The following is a 17,666-nucleotide window of genomic DNA, read 5'->3' on the forward strand; positions in this document are numbered from 1 at the left end:
ATGATAGTTCGGTTCTTGAGTCTTCCAAGGCTAACGAGTTCATCTCATCCAAAGTTATTTACATCCACGTAAAGTGTGAATGTTTGTCAGATGTTGCGTTAAACATGAATGTTGCGTTAAACATGAATGTTTGTCAGCTGTTGCGTTAAACATGAATTTTGCGTTAAACATGAACTAATAGCACAAAAGATATTCACTTCCAATTCCAAATCTCGCGCGTTGTATAAACCCAAACATGGGGTTCTTCCAGTTTTTTTTTCTTTCTATCTAGCAATACACATACAATACATTCGCTTAGGTTTCATGGGGCCGAATGCCTTCGGCAAATAGCACACATATACGACAGACAACACGAACTATTAGTAGTTCATGTTGTCTGTTTTCATGTGTTTGCTAGTTGCCACGACATAGCGACAACATATGCACACGGTTAAACGAACTAATAAAGTTACGCTTTTATTTAACTACTCAAAATTTGTTGGCCTTATTCTTTATTAAAGTATATATTTGAGGGGTGCGGGGTTACTAATAACTAAATTTAGTAAAGTGTGCGAACCAAAAAAATGGTTGGGAACCACTGTCATAGACGAATGATATAGCTAACCCATGAGACGATGAAATTTTGTTTCAAAATTTTAAAGATAAAAATTGATAATTTGGATTATTCGTATTTGTCTCCATCTTGATTGGTATTGATGGTATGAAATATACAATTGATTAAAATGGATATAAGTAGAGACGACGAGACCAAAACAGTGTGTCAGAAATTTCGTGAAAATAGTGAATAATTCCACCCCATCTTTCCAAGCTTATAACTCATCGAAAAATGTAATTCAAGCCCTAATTTTTTTTTCAATTAAAGGAGCAAGGACCAAGGTTTCATTAAAAAGAAAACAACGTGGTTTTTTTTAAAAAAAAAAGGTTTTAAACTTCGGACTTTACAGGTAAATTTCTAAAAAACACTACTTTTTTTTGTTTTAAATTTGAATATATTATTTATTGACCCTTTCTCTTCAATTTGTGATATATAAGACTTTGGTACATAAATTAATTATTTACTTTTTAATAGACATTTCAAAATGGGAGGCGTGAATTATTCGACCCCCTGTCTTTCCAAGCTTATAACTCCTCGAAAACTTTAATTCAAGCCCTATTTTTTTTTCAATTAAAGGAGCAAGGACCAAGGTTCCATTAAAAAAAAAAAAAAAACAAATAACGTGGTTTAAAAAAAAGTTTTAAACTTCAAACATTACACGTAAAATTCTAAAAAACACTACGTTTTTTTTTGTTTTGTTTTAAATTTGAATATATTATTTATTGACCTTTTCTCTTCAATTTTTGAGTAAATTAATTATTTACTTTTCGGTGAGTAAATTAATTATTTACTTTTTTAATAGACACTTGAAAATGGGGGGGGTGAATTTAGAAAAAAACGTTTGTCTAAAATATTATATTCGGTTTATTGGAAAGAACATAAAATTTCACATTGACCCTGAAAATATCGTAAAAATAGAATCAATATAAAAATTTTGATAGATTTTAAAAGTTTAAAAATTGAAAAATATTGAGTTCTGAAAATTCATTACTGTTTAAAAAAGAATATTGCTATTACTTTTAAAACAACTTTAATAGTTTATTTTGGAAGTATAATCCATAAAGAAAATAAACAACCCACTTTTAACAGAGAAATTACGAGATTTTTATATTTTATTCGCAGTTTCGTGTTAGGGGTGTCAAAAATTCCTACAAAAATTCTGATACACCTACCAAAACAGTCATGAATAAACAAGATAATAAAGGGATATGGTGCTAGGAATAAGGTAAATAAGGTTTAAAGAACAAAGCAAATTTAAAACGTTAATACGTTAGCATGGAAAGATGTGTTTTCTTTTGGAATGGGGTACTTAATAAAATTCAGTCGTAGGTTATACTCTTCTGGAAGGTGAAGGTTCAATCTTCAAAGTATCTGTGCATGAAAAAAAACAGAATTAAAAGGCATTATTTGAATTTCCGGACTATTGCTCTTATCTTCAGTATTATTTTCACGATATTTCAGCCAATGTAACCTTCGACCTTCTTCATATGTATTTTGTCGAACTTGGAAAACTTTCTGTCGAACTCGGGATTTCAAATGGAACCTCTTATGTAATCTGTGAGGGGTGCATGCTCTCCATCCGCCAACTATGACTGAGTAGAAGTATTGCATAACACGCAACCGTACTTTGAGTGTCGCTCGCAGTGAGACTTCAACCTCCAGAAGAGTGTAACTTACAACTGAATTTTATACGTACTTTATCCACTACGTTTGCAGACAATTAAAATTCATTTGTAAATTACATTTTTATGGAAATTTAAGGTTCAGTCTTCAGTGCGGGCGACACGATAGAATTCGTTATAAAATATTTTTTTTTACTGTTCAAGTAAAAATTATTATACTTAAGAAGAATTATATTTAAATATTGTAATTTTTTAATTCATTTTTTTTTTTCATTTTGCTTACACTTGTCATTAAAATGTGGAAAAGACAAATTTTCTTCGAAAGATCAAATAAAATAAAATTTATTTTGACAAAAATAGCAAAGTCTTACAAACCATTGAAAAAAAAACAATGCTTTTGCCAACCAAGGAAACGGTGAAATTCTGTTTCTAAATTTTTTAGATAAGGATTGATAATTCGTATTATTTGGTCTATTTGAATCATTCGGACTACTGCTTCCGTCTTGGGCGTTATTTTTACAATATTTCGGTGGATGTAATCTCCCACCTTCTTCAGGTGTATCGTGTCGAACTTGGGAAATTTTCTGTCAAAATATGGAATTTCGAATGGAATCCATTATTTAATCCCTGAGGGTGGCTTGCTCTCCTTTCGTCAGCCACGACTGAGTAGAAGTCTTACATAATTCGCAATTTTGAATGCTAGTCTAAGCAGTGTGATATTAAGGACAGGTGCTGTTGCCCACGTGGCGCATCCTCCCTTTCCGTGTTAATAGATTCAAAGGAACAGCGAGACTAATACAACCTGGCACCAACATCTTCGTAAAGCTTATAGAATGAAGTAGAAGGTAACACTGAACAATCTTTGAAGCTCCACTTCGGATTTTTCCGCGTGGTTTACTTCTGAGGCCTTTTGGTAGCTAGACAAGGATAGCTTGTAATTAGGGTTTACTTTCCTCTAGATTAGAGGTTTGCAACCAGAGGTAGATTTATCCCTAAGAAGTAAAAAAAAAATTATATAGTTGAGGGTAAATAATTAAAGTACCTAATTAAAAAATAATTATTTCTTTTCAGATTGTGTCATGTCTAAGAAACGTACACACCTGGATTCATATGTCCAATGTGGCTTTGACTCCGTTGTTGTGTTGTGTTTCATACTATTTTTATACAAAAAAAGTCCTAAACACTAAAAAGGTTCTACTTGACCTTCTTGTTTTTCTGTCACTTTATGATGGCTATGAATTTTTGTGTGAAAGTATAGGATAATTGGAGAACTATATAAAACTGATGGGGTTAAAGATGGAGGACAGGTTGAAAATGTCTGCTCAAGATGAACTGCCTTCCAAGGCTAGCGAGCTCATCTCGTCCGAAGTTATTTACATCCATGTAAAGTGTGAATGTTTGTCAGATGTTGCGTTAACGTCACAACCTACTCTGGTATGTTGCACTTTGTAGAAGAAAAAAAGAAATGGATAGAGAATGCGGCCTTCCTTCTATTGAGCTGAAAACGGCGGCCGTACATCTTTTGCGGAGCGCATAGTGCTAAAGTAAACTTAAAATCTTTTTGATGATTTTGACCGCCAAAATTAAGTTTCCTCACATTCACCGCTGCTTAAATGAGAATAGATATAGTCTTTAGAATCTCTTTTTGTACATAAGCGTAGAGAGTTCTCGCTTCATTCTGATTGCCAACTGCTGAACCCTAGCCAGGTGTACGCTATCTTCTTGTGGATGAGATTCATTGAGATGAATCCACTCTCCATATGGGTAAGTAATTTTTCATTATTACTAGCAGGTCTCCCGGCGTTGCCCAGTCGTTAAATACGCTTAGATATATTTTAATTCATGCTAATTTCGTATCTAAGATTATAGAGCAACTTCTCTATTAATAAGTATTATATGGACCCAACATATATAGTAATGATTTCAAAAGTTAAAAGAAAAATGACTTCGGTGCTATCAGCTGAAATCGAAACCAAAACAATCAGTGCTCCAGTCTTAGTCGTCACGTAACGTTTAAGCTAACATAGTTACTGCCTTAGCTATCGTCAGAAGGATAAAAAAGAGCTAAAAATTAAACAGCTTCACGCTAAAAATATGTGTGTACGCATGTTCAGAAGTAAGTCAATCGAAAGTGAAATTTGGTATAACACTGGAAGAATATAACAAGGTGCCTTATTTCCTTGATTTTTGTGGAAATTGTAACAAATATTTTGAAAGTTATTCTAATTTTTCTATTTTCTGCTAATTTTAAGTGTGTATCACTTTATTGCGAGTATCTAAAATGTATATTTTTCGTAATTAAACAATATTCTAACTTCATATTTCTATTTATATGAAATAAAGAACAGATCCAGTAACAATATAAACTAAAAACAAGAACGAATTTCACATGCAAAATGACGTCACAAGAAGGAAAAAGACTATAAAAAGGAGAGACGATCACGTTAAAGATGTGGGTGACGTCACAGTCGAAATGAGAAGTCACGCGTGGCTGGAGAATGAGGAATAAAGTTTTTTTTCCTTAAAACATGGAACAGGTTAAAGTTCTTTCATCTTTCCTATTCTTTGTCTCCTTTGCAACTGAGTCTGAAACGCGTGAGTCCCGGATATCTACATGTTAACGCGTGTGTAAAACGTTTGTAACTTACAACAGAATATATACAGCACTACCCCCGAATTGCGCATTGAAAAATTGTATAATAGAATGAATTAATACAGTAAACTGAATCGAGCATTACAAAATACGATATGTAATAAAAAAAATAATAGTATTGTTTCAGCTTAATGCAGATATCAAATCTCCGTTAGTGATTAACGTTATTTGACCCGTGTTAAACGTTATCATAATGTTTTTACATCGTTAGAGATGAGCGACCAGATGAAGTTAGGAAAATGGTTGGTTGCAACATTACAGCCGGTTCGCATATCTCAGATCAAATAATAACGTTTTTGAAACGCTGATTGGTTAATTATAGAGGAGAAATAAGAATAAACCAATTAAAAAATAAAACAATTAAAAATAAAGCAATTAAAAATAAAACAATTAAAAATAAAACCATAACCTGATATTTTTAAAATTCAATCTGTACGTTTAGCGATTAAAATGTGTTTTAAAGCACATCAACACGTAACATACGAACGAACATTTGATTTTAAACCTAAACCTGACAGCCCAACGGAAATGCTATTTTAAATTTATATAGCACAGACTAACGAAAATGCTATTTCAAACTTGAACGTAATAGACTTACAAAAATGCTATTTCAAATTTGAGCATAACAGACTTACAAAAATGCTATTTCATACTTGAACATAACAGATTAACAAAAATGCTACTTCAAACTTAAACGTAACAGGCTAAGGAAAACTTTATTTACAACTTGAAAATAACAGATTAATGAAAATGCTAATTCAAACTCGAACGTAAATGCTATGTCAAACTTGAACATAACAGACTAACGAAAATACTATTTCAAACTTGAACATAACAGACTAACGAAAATACTATTTCAAACTTGAACATAACAGACTAACGAAAATACTATTTCAAACTTGAACGTAACAGACTAACGAAAATACTATTTCAAACTTGAACATAACAGACTAACGAAAATACTATTTCAAACTTGAACGTAACAGACTAACGAAAATACTATTTCAAACTTGAACATAACAGACTAACGAAAATACTATTTCAAACTTGAACATAACAGACTAACGAAAATACTATTTCAAACTTGAACATAACAGACTAACGAAAATACTATTTCAAACTTGAACATAACAGACTAACGAAAATACTATTTCAAACTTGAACGTAATAGACTAATGAGATTGATTAGTGATCTTTTTTGTTATACTTTTGATGGGGTAGGGTAGTAAGAAAACAGCAACCACTTTCTTCTACGATACCGATTTTTTTCTAATCTTATAGAATGGATTTTTTTTTACACGGTGGTCACCACTTAACAAGGCCCGGAAGCCACTCAGAGATAAGGGTTATTGTAAATGAAGTGTTTACTTAAGAGGGCGGTTCATTAGGATCAAGAGAGAGAGAGAAGGTGAGGAGTGTGAGTTATAGTGTAGACACGTTGACCGGAAGTCAAGATCAGCTGATCGGATTGCGTGTGAGTCATGTGATCAGGTTAGCTGAATCGGGGAGATTTGGTTTGGACTTGGAAGAAAGCGGACAGCTTCGCCGTTGTCTCCTCCCCTTCGCTGGGGGGGGGCGGACGCTGACGTGGTAGAAATAATACCTAGAAGAAGAAACCACACAGGCCAAATTCACTTTCCATTCTTCTGCGATCGATCTGGAAGGTGAATAAAAAAAACTATAGAACCAATTTCTTGTCTTGGAATGAAATGAATCTTCGTCCTCAAAAACAGGTACCAGTCTCCCTCCAGGACGAGAGATTCCAGAAGGACCAACGTCGAAGAAGCAAAGGTATGTTGAAAATGCATGTCACACACACAACGACATTAACTCTGATAAGATAATCAAACACTCAATCCTTTATGATACGACAACGTAACAAACACTCAATTTGGTGCTCATGTAGTAGAATGTACCCTGCCTCTAGATGGAACACTAACGATCTTCCTAAGACGAACAACAATAACAATACATAATATACGTCATCTTAATACCACCAGTATATAACACTAAGATTACACGGAACAAGTCTGCAAAATATCAACAATAAAGGAAATAACACAAAAATTTAAATCTTCTATATTTTACGGTGAGGATCATTTTTCTATAAACATTTAACAAGTTAACGTAAAGTCCACATGTATAACCTATCAGTTCTTCAATTTTGGTACAGGAACATTGGGATGAGTTTAGGATTAGGGTGGGACATTTCTGTTTTTTACTCGTCCATATTTTTTATGTTGGTTTTTTGTTTTTGTTTTACGGCATATCAACTCTTTTCAGGTTATTTAATGCCGAATCAAAAGATTTTGAAGAAAATTTTTTTAATAGAATAGATTTATTGTTTTCAAGCCGGTTTTTATTTAACCCATAGTTGGGACCTTAGCAGGTACTACCACTCCGGGTCAGAGTAGACCTGGGAGCAATGGTAATTAAAGAGTGGCTCCACGCTCCCGAAAACCCGCAAACTGGGGCCTCACCACTGAATATAGTTTAAGGTCATATCCAGGACCCCATTTTTTTATGTGTCCGTTTTAAATCAAAATGAAGGAATTGGGCTTTTAAAATTTTTGCCTTTCTTGACTTTTTGATGTGGGGGAGAGAATTATAAAAACGGTGCTTACTTCATAAAACAAAAATATGACCATGACAGAAAATACCCGCGTTCGACAAGTGACGATAATGAAGTTCATCTTACAATTTATACAATAAAAACCAAATTGTTTCTTTTTACCCTACCCTAATCCTAAACCAAGTTTGATTTAAGGTTTGCAGACGAGGGCAGCAAAAATGTATTCTAAAACATTAAATATGTTTTCTGCACTTCATTTTATTGCAGGAAATAAAATATTTCTTTTAAAAGCTTTCTGTTTTGTGGATATTCTGCTTTATTGTCAAAGCATTCATTTATATTTCACCCGAGCAACGCTGGACACGTTGTTTAGGTGCATAGCTATCGAAGACAAAATGGATCCTTCTATTATCTAGGAAGGAACTGATTATGTTGATTATTCGTCCAGAAATACCATAGGATTTAATCTTCATGAGAAGCCCTTAATGTCAGACCTTATCAAAGATTTAGGATATATTAACGGCTACAATTTTAGATTCCCTCTCTTATCCAGTGCATCGTATATTCGTTCAGAGTTGACGGTTAAAATTTCTGCAGTAGAACAGGCTTGCCTCAATCACAAATGCTCAGAAATATAGGCTAAATAGAATGAGTTCACGGCATGACAAAATACTGCACCCTGTCGTATGTGCATACATTTAAAATCAATGAACACACATTTGAAGATATTAAGAAAAAAGTTTTTAACAAAATAAATGGATCCGGTATTAAATGATCCTCAAAATTTTTATATATTGTATTTCTGTTCAAGAAATTACCTAACCTCTCAATGTATGCTCCGCCGATATAAAAGTCAGGTAAATCCTAAGATAGAGTCCTACTGCCACATCTGGATTTTAAACCAAACTTTTAATGAGTACTTACAATGAGTAATTTTGTTTTGTTGTGAAAGACATTGGCAACCGATTAAAGACAAAAACGTAAAGACACTAACAATAAAATAAAGCAGAAGAAAATAAGAAAAACTTCATTTTGTTAAACACACAATTAGCAAAATTCAGATTCCGAAACTTTTTTATCGACGCATTTTTTTATGCCTACTAAACTATGTGACAATAAATATTTGTGTGCGTTCAAGGTGAGTTTTTTCGTATGGATTGTCGACCGGACAAAACTAAATAAAATGCACCAATAGCAATGTTAAATTAATCTTTCAAGCTCAACGTGATTGAAAAACAAACTAGTCAGAAATCGCGTGACTGTCAAAGCGTGGTTGGCCGACAAATCAGTCAGAACGCATAGGATACTCAACCAGGACGGAGTAGTGATGACAGATTTCCTGGCAAAGGGTACCACAATTACAGAAGCCTATTATGCTTCACTTTTGAGGAAATTAAGGGAAGCTATCAAAATCAAGAGGCGGGGCAAGATCAGCAAAGGTACCCTCCTCCTGCAGGACAACGCTCCGGTCCACAACTTGCATGTCGATCAGAAGCACGGGCGTGTGGTTATGAAATCCATTCCCCATCCTCCCTACTCTCCTGACCTTGCACCTTCTGACTTTTACCTCTTCCCAGCCATTAAGTTGTTTTTGAAAGGAAAGCGTTTCCCAGATGATGCAGCCTTGATTTCTGAAGTCACGTCGGAGTTGGAGGACCAACCTGGGGTGTTCTACAAAAAACGGTCTCCAGAGCTGCATAAAACGATGGGAGAAATTCATAACTCTGGTTGGTTCCTATGTAGAGAAAGTCTAATAACTGTGCCAAGTTTCGTTGCTCTGCTGCTATGGGAAGTGGGTCAGAGGCATTACTTATTGCACGGCCCCCGTACAACGTTGTTGACAGACCAAGCACTTTAAACGTATGTAATTTTACAACGTGGTTGTAAGACTAACTACTTTAAGCGTATGTAATCTTAACAACGTTGTTGACAGACCAAGCACTTTAAACGTATGTAATTTTACAACGTGGTTGTAAGACTAACTACTTTAAGCGTATGTAATCTTAACAACGTTGTTGACAGACCAAGCACTTTAAGCGTATGTAATTTTACAACGTGGTTGTAAGACTAACTACTTTAAGCGTATGTAATCTTAACAACGTTAACAAACCAACCATTTTAAACGTATACAATCTTGACAACGTTGTTGACAGACTAAAAACTTTATACGTATGTGATTTTCACTACGTTTTGTTTAGACCAATCAGTTTGAATATATGTGACTCTCACAACGTGCTTAACAGACTAATTACTTTAAATATACGTAATCCTCAGAAAGTTGTTGACAAACCAACCACTTAAAACGTATGTGATCTTCACCACGTGGTGGATAGACCAACTAGTAGAAATGTATGTGATCTACGCAGTGTTGTTAAGTAACTATTCTTTCTATAAATAAACTTTCCTTTTGTATTCATTTACAATTGTAGCAATCACACTTTTCAATACTCTTTGTTTTCTTTGTGTAAAAATAATTACTAACAGAATTAATCACGTATATATCACTTTTTTAAATGTATTTATTTAAAAACGTACCATTTTAATAGTCATGGCGTCATGATTTGATTTTGGAGTAATTCATTTTAAAATGGGTCAAGTCAAAATTGTTTACGTTATGGAAATCAGATTGATTACATATTTGCGACCTCTGTCCTGTAAATTTATATGAAAAATAATATATAATGTACGTCCGAACATAAAGTGGTTTATCATATTATATTATAAACGTTCAAAAGCGTGTGAGTAGACATTAAGCCATCAAGCCGTATTTTATGATGGTTAGGGAGATTATGGGAACCTAATGGAAGAGGATTCAGCGCCTTTGTTGTGTTAGGTTATCGTTTGGCAATAGGAACAATGTGCGCACAGTTGTGTGTTTGTGTGGTGGAGTTGGACGCGGTAATTAGTTTAAGATGGTCAATGTGCGAGTTGTGTTCGTGTGCGATAACATGTCTGTGCCGTAGAGATAGAATTGGTTGATCTGAATAGAAAATTGATTTGGATTTGTGAAAAATGAGAATTGGGTTCTAATGAATCATGTCAAATATTGATTCACTATCTAATGACACCTAAGCGGCCAGATATCATTGGCTCAGTTTGTGTGCTAATCGGACAAAACCACGCTATTTTGCTCAATCAATCAGAAATATTAAGGTTAGTCATCCCACTTTTAGTATCTTTAAAGCTTACGTTTATTGGCTAAAACAAATACACATTTTCTCTTTAAAGAAGTGTTACATATTAGGGACCCTACGTCAGTAGTGAGTGACTCAGGTAGTATCAATTTGGCATAGGTACACTAGGTACAGATCATGATGACACGTGACTTGCAAAACAAGATTAAATCATAGATAGGTGACATAAGTTGACGCACGAACAGCAGGTCCAACGGGGTAGGCATAACAGGACATGAGCATCAAGTAAACCACTGACGTCACGTTTTGTCGATCTGAGGTAAAACAAAAGTGTCCAAATGATTCTTCTGTGGAAGCACTTACGAAATACACCGCTGGTAATGCTGTAGGGAAACTTTGAATATCGCCAAGTGTGAAATGTTACTCTGAAGATATATGCTCACATATAACTCATCTTAGATAAGTAGATGAGCTAATTAAATGATTAGAGAACCTTCGTCTCTTTCCCTCTTACGCAGACTGTCTTCCTCTCTCTTCTGTGTGAGTCAATTCTCTCCAGAAATAAAACTTTAGAAACTCTCGGGAACCTCTCTGTATGTCTTTCTGCATAAGAAGTTTTATATGCATGGCTGAACAGATAAATCGATCGATTGTCACATATGGAATGCAGCAACCACTATCAATGCGATAGTAGTGACAGTGAATGAGAAAACGGCGCGAATGAGAAACAACAGCCAGTAATGAAGAGGGAAAGACCTAAAAAAAAAGGAATTCAAGTTTTATGTCTATAACGGATATTTAAGCTTCTCGTTGATGCTTTAAAAAAAAAATAAGAGAAAAAAAACTAAATGAATGAAACGATGAAGTCGTGTAAAAGAGAAGGACGTATAAAGAACTTTGATTATTAAATGAAAACGTTACAGAAGTATAAAGTGACCTTTCTGTCGGTTTGAGGTATGTTTCTGCAGAGTACTAGAAAATCCACCCTCCCAAGCTTTACATTCTCTCTTTACGATGAGAGCATCTCAGGCATATTTTGTGGGTCAAAGTGCATGTCATCGAGTGTGTTAACCTGTCAATACATCACTTGGCCTTGTGTCTAACCTTGTGGAAGGGGAGATAAATATTCACGTGATTTTCTTTCTTTCTTTTGCCTTTCATTTTTCTTTCTTTCTTTTTTTTTGTTTTCTCCGTTCTTTCTTTTTTTTTTTTTTCTTATTTCAGCAATTCTCATTGTCTTTATTTTTTCGATCAGTCTTTTTTCATAGTTGATAGAAAGTAATAAAGCACCGCTTAAAGAGGCGAAAGAAACTGGAAAGATATCTGTGCCTAAACCTAAACGTAGATTCCATGAACAAAGCTTCTTTCTTAGAACTGCACGCCTGTGGAATTGTCTTCCGTTTTCCTGCTTTCCGGCTGACTACAATATGGTTGTGTTCAAGTCTAACGTAAATAAGTTCTTGATGAGCCGTTCCATATAAGTTATCAAATTTACCAAATTTTCATTGCTAATGATTACTATATTGTCCAATTTCTACTGTACACTCTTTAACCCTTATCCTTGAGTGGCCTCTTGGCCTTGATAATGCGGTGATGCCTGTGTAAAAAAATAAAAAATAAATAAAAAATAAAAACGAGATCATTAATGACTGTAACTTTAGAGAAGCGAAGTAGAAACCGAGTGCGTCTACATTTCGTCTCGTTCGAGAATGGAATCCAATCGATCTGGAAGTGAAATCCCCATCGAGCTGTTTGGAAACTTTGACGTATAAACAACTTTGATTATTAAATAAAAACGTTGCAGAAGTATAGTTTTTGTTTTTTTCTTATATACGGATATATTCTTAATTAAAAGCGACAGAGAGAGATACAAAGGGCGATTATATCGACGCATTCACCAACAAGCGAACCATCAACTAACAATTGTCTGTTATCCTATTATCTGGTCTTCTGGCGTTTCATGCTACAATCTTTGTCATCTTCTACGACCTCAAGGGTACCTTTATATCTGGTATGATAATCACTCGTAAAAACATCAACTTTTTTCTTCAACTGGTAGGGTTCAATATTTTTACTTTCTCGGAACATTTTCTATACGTCTCCTTATAAGAACTTACAAATATTGTATTTTATTTGATATTAGAAAAGAATTTTAAAAGAATACGAAAATAAGTGGATCACTTATGTTCCGTGGGATACGTTTTCAAAGCAATCGAAAGAAAGGTATATTGCCTCAAGCTTCGACAGGGAGACAAAATAATAATTCCAAGAAGGACATTGTCCGAATGAGGTCAGATATACACTTGACGATAAGTGGGCGTGTCCAATATGAACATAAAACCAATAAATGACATTTTACTAAGAAGCTTCGATTTTGATTTCCTCTTCTTCTTCTTCTTCTTCTTCTTCTTCTTCTTCTTCTTCTGCTGCTGCTGCTGCTCCAGCTGCTGCTACTGCTGCTTCAACAGTATTTTGATGTTTCTCTTCTTCCTCATTCTCTATCTTCTTCTTCTTCTTCTTCTTCTTCTTCTTCTTCTTCTTCTTCTTCTTCTTCTCCCTCTTCCTTGGTCCTGGATATGACCTTAAACTATATCCGATGGTGAGGCCCCAGCTTGCGGGCTTTGGGGAGTGTGGAGCCACCCTTTAATTACCATTGCTCATAGGTCCACTCTGACCCGGACTGGTAGTACCTGTTAGAGTCCAAACTATGGGTTAAATAGAAACCAACTTGAAAAACAAATACATTCTATTAGAAAATTTTTCTTCAAAATCACTGGATTCGGCATTAAATAACCTGAAAAGAATTGATATGCCGTAAAGCAAAAACAACCGACCAATCTCCTTCTTTTTCTTCATAAATATATTTCTTCTTCAGTCGCTGATCTACTGAACTAATTGATTTGAGTTTTTCCTTCTTTACCACCTCTTCCTACTCCTCTTTGCTTTTCGGCCTCTTTTCTTCCTTAACATTTTTTCTGTTTGATCTTCCTCTTTCTCTTCGTTCTCTTCCTTGTCTCCCTTTTCTTCTTTTTAAGCCCCTGCTTTACCCTTCTACCTATTTTCGCCCCCCTCCGCCTTCTTCACCTCTTCCTTCTCCTCTTTCTCCTTCGCTTTGTCATTCTTCTTCTTCTTCTTCTTCTTCTTCTTCAACTGCTGCTGTTACGGATCAAATCAGTTCAGTTTTTTTTTTTCTATTAGTTTCCGGCTGATCTAATAATAAAAGAAAGCCTTTTTTGAACAAAGGAATCGTCGAAGTTTCCAAACAGCTCGATGGGGACTTCACTTCCAGATCGATTGAATTCCACTCTCGAACGAGACGAAATGTAGACGCACTCGGTCTCTTCTTAGCTTCTCTAAAGTTACAGTCATTAATGATCTCGTTTTTATCTTTCCAGTTTCTTTCGCCTCTTTATGCGGTGCTTTATCAACTATGAAAAAAAGACTGATCGAAAAAAGAAAGACAATAAGAATTGCTGAAATAAGAAAAAAGAAACAATTGAAAAAATGAAATAAAAAAATTAAATAAATAAATAAAAATGTAATGCAAAAGAAAGGAAGAAAATAATGTTAATATTCATCTTCCTTCCATAAGGTTAGGCACAAGGCTAAGTGATGTATTGACAGGTTAGCGCACTCGATGACATGCACGTTGACTTACAAAATATGTCTGAGATGCCCTCATCTTAAAGAGAGAATGCAAAGCTTGGGAGGGTGGGTTTTCTAGAACTCTACAGAAGCATACAGACCAGTCACTTGTGGACATATTATCGACTGGCATGAATAAAACCTATTATGTAACAAGAATGAAAGCGAAAGATATGCCTAGTGGAAATAAATATAGACAAATGTAGGAGAAAGAAAAAAAGGTAAGAAAGACAATAGGAAGAAAGTGAAGTCCACAATAAATATGAAATAAAACGAGGAAGAAAGAAAAATGGAAAGAACATTGATAATGAAGGCGAAATAATAGAGAAAAAGGTGGGAAACTGCAGAATAACAAAACAAGAGGAACGAAGGGAAAACAATATGAGGAATTAGTAAAAGAAAGTAATGTAAGAAAAAGGAGGATACAAAGGAAGATAATAGGTGAAAGGCATAAAAATAAAGGATTAAACAAAAACGACAAAAAAAACAATGAAAAATAGAAAGAAAAAGAAAATAATTGAAAGTGACGTCGCAAGAAGAAAATAATAGAAAGAGACATTAGAATACAAAACAAAAGAAAAAGTAGGAAAAAAAAAAGAATAAATGTAAGAAGAGATGTGACAATCTATTTATGCCTCTTCCTTCTCCTCTCTCTCTCTCTCTCTCTCTCTCTCTCTTCCTAGTAATGATAACAAAGTAAGTGCTGCTAGTATATATTAGCATAATCATATAAACAGTAAAGTTTCTTCTGATTTTAAACTGTGGATGCAAACCTTACTTTGTTATCGTTATAACTATATATATATATATATATATATATATATATATATATATATATATATATATATATATATATATACTAGCAACGTACTGACCTTAACATTTGACCTTGCCCTTGAAAAGTAGTGTGCACCATCCATAGGTCGGAGACCATCATCATGACAGGTTTGGTCATGATTGGTTCAGTAGTTTCGGCTGTAGGAGAGTGAATATATATATATATATATATATATATATATATATATATATATATATATATATATATATATATATATATATATATATGACCTGACCTTTAAGCCTTAAAAATGGTGTGTACCATCCCTAGCTAGAGGAGCATCATCATGCCAGGTTTGGTCAGTGTTTTGGGCTGTAGGAGAGTTGTACACACAGGCACACAAACACACGAACGCTACTTCTTTATATATATATATATATATATATATATATATATATATATATATATATATAATGGGTTAAGAAATTCCAGCAAGAGAAAGATGTATATTTAAATAATGGGGTGGTCACCAACAATGTGTATTTTTTAACGTTATTTTATTATACCATGTCTTGGTTTTTCATTGAAAATTATGTTTAGATCATTGTAATAATATTTTTAAATCATTGAAATCGTTTTTAACGCGTTTCAGACGTTCTGTGAAGCGTCCTCCTTAGAAATTATTTAAAATGCTTAGAATATATTCAAGATGTGTTTAAGATGTAAAAAGAGCATTTTCGTAGTTTATTTGAAATGTGTCCAAGAGGTGGAAACATGTGTAAATGATTCTACTTTTCATTCGAATGTTCAATTTTTATTACTGTTTTATTGGGCTGTGGTCACTGCTGTCTTATGTCTCTCTCTCTCTCTCTCTCTCTCTCTCTCTCTCTCTCTCTCTCTCTCTCTCTCTCTCTCTCTCTCTCTCTGCTTGTGTTTTTATTTATCTTTCTTTGTTTTTTATCATTTTTTTCTTTAGGGTAGGATATGTGTGTGTGCGTGTATGTGTGTATGTGCGTGCGTTTGTGTGCGTGTGTGTGTGTGTATGTTTGTGTTTTCTTTTATTGGTTTGAAGAATGTGTGTGCTGTTTTATAGTATTATAAAGTTATTTGCTTCCCTAAGAAGGTAACTGTGATCCAAGGTCGTTACTAATGTGTATGTGTGAGGAGGGGGGAGGGGACCAGCTCCTCTGAAATAAGGGTAGAGGTGTTTTCATTCAATTTTTATATTTATTTTTTGGATTCTTAGATTTTAGTATTGTGATTTTTTGTTTCAGTCTTAGACAAATAAATAAATAAAAAAAGAAATCCCCTATATATATTTTTAAATACACCTCTTTATCTAAACAAACATAATATTAAGAATACCCGAACAGTCTAAGACTGAAACAAAAACTCACAATACACATTGTTGGTGACCACCCCCTTATTTAAATATATATATATATATATATATATATATATATATATATGTGTATATATATATGTGTGTGTGTGTGTGTATGTAAATATATATATTCAAGATTTTGTAAATATATAAGAAAGTTACACTGTTTCACACAAAAATGATCTTAATACTGAAAACGGACTCTTATAAATATTAGTAAATAATTGCTTTAAGTATTCTATTTAGAAATATTATATAAAGTTGGTTTATTTTATTTATTTTTTGTTTCATTTACTTTTAGTTTATGCTTAATTACTAATATAACAAACATCAGAAGTTTTCATTTAACCTATGAGTTATTATCCTTTCAGCTATGAGATTTTATTTCCCGTTTTGGATTTCGTGGATAAAGGTTGCTGTATTTTTCCAAAAATCCTAAATATCGTCAACTTTCAGGAAAATCGTAACAACTTAGGATATTTGATGTATTTTAAATAGTATGTGACTATATTTTTTTTATCTGGCAATGCCTGGTATTACATCTAGTATATACATATATATATATATATATATATATATATATATATATATAATATATATATTTATATATATATATATATATATATATATATATAATAAAAAATTAGTCAGATGTAAAAGCTCAATAAAACCGAAAAGGAAATAGAGCTTATAATATGAACAAATGATTAATAAAACATGTTAAAAGACATCTTGAAAAAGAGTTAAAAACATATTTAATTTTAAAATTTTGCCTCCTGTTCCCCTTACCTCACCCTTTTTTTAACCAAGTAAGATCTGTGACTTACTTGTAGTTTCATTAGATACTTTTATATGCAAAATCCGATCCTGCATTTTGCCAATTCCTGCCCTCTGATGAGAAGGAGAGTATTTCTTCGAAACTCCGCGGATTAAGGACTATCCACTTATCTTGTGTTTCCTTTTTTAAAATTAAATATGTTTTTAACTCTTTTTCAAGATGTCTTTTAACATGTTTTATTAATCATTTGTCCATATATATATATATATATATATATATGGCTAAATAGACTTCGTGGCTTAGTGAGGGATGCCCTTTTCTCTACCCTGCAACCTCTCTCCCACAGAAGAGACGTTGCGAGCCTGTCCTTGTTTTATCGTTATTTCCATGGCAGATGCTCGTCTGAACTCCAATCTCTGGTCCCCCCTCGCCAATCTTTCACGAGAAACACCCGTCTATCTGAATCCACTGTGAAAAATTTCCCCCACTCTATATCTGTGCCTAA

Source organism: Euprymna scolopes, chromosome 17 (assembly GCF_053919585.1).
Source record: "Euprymna scolopes isolate OS-2025 chromosome 17, ASM5391958v1, whole genome shotgun sequence".
NCBI classification, from domain to species: Eukaryota; Metazoa; Mollusca; class Cephalopoda; order Sepiida; family Sepiolidae; genus Euprymna; species Euprymna scolopes.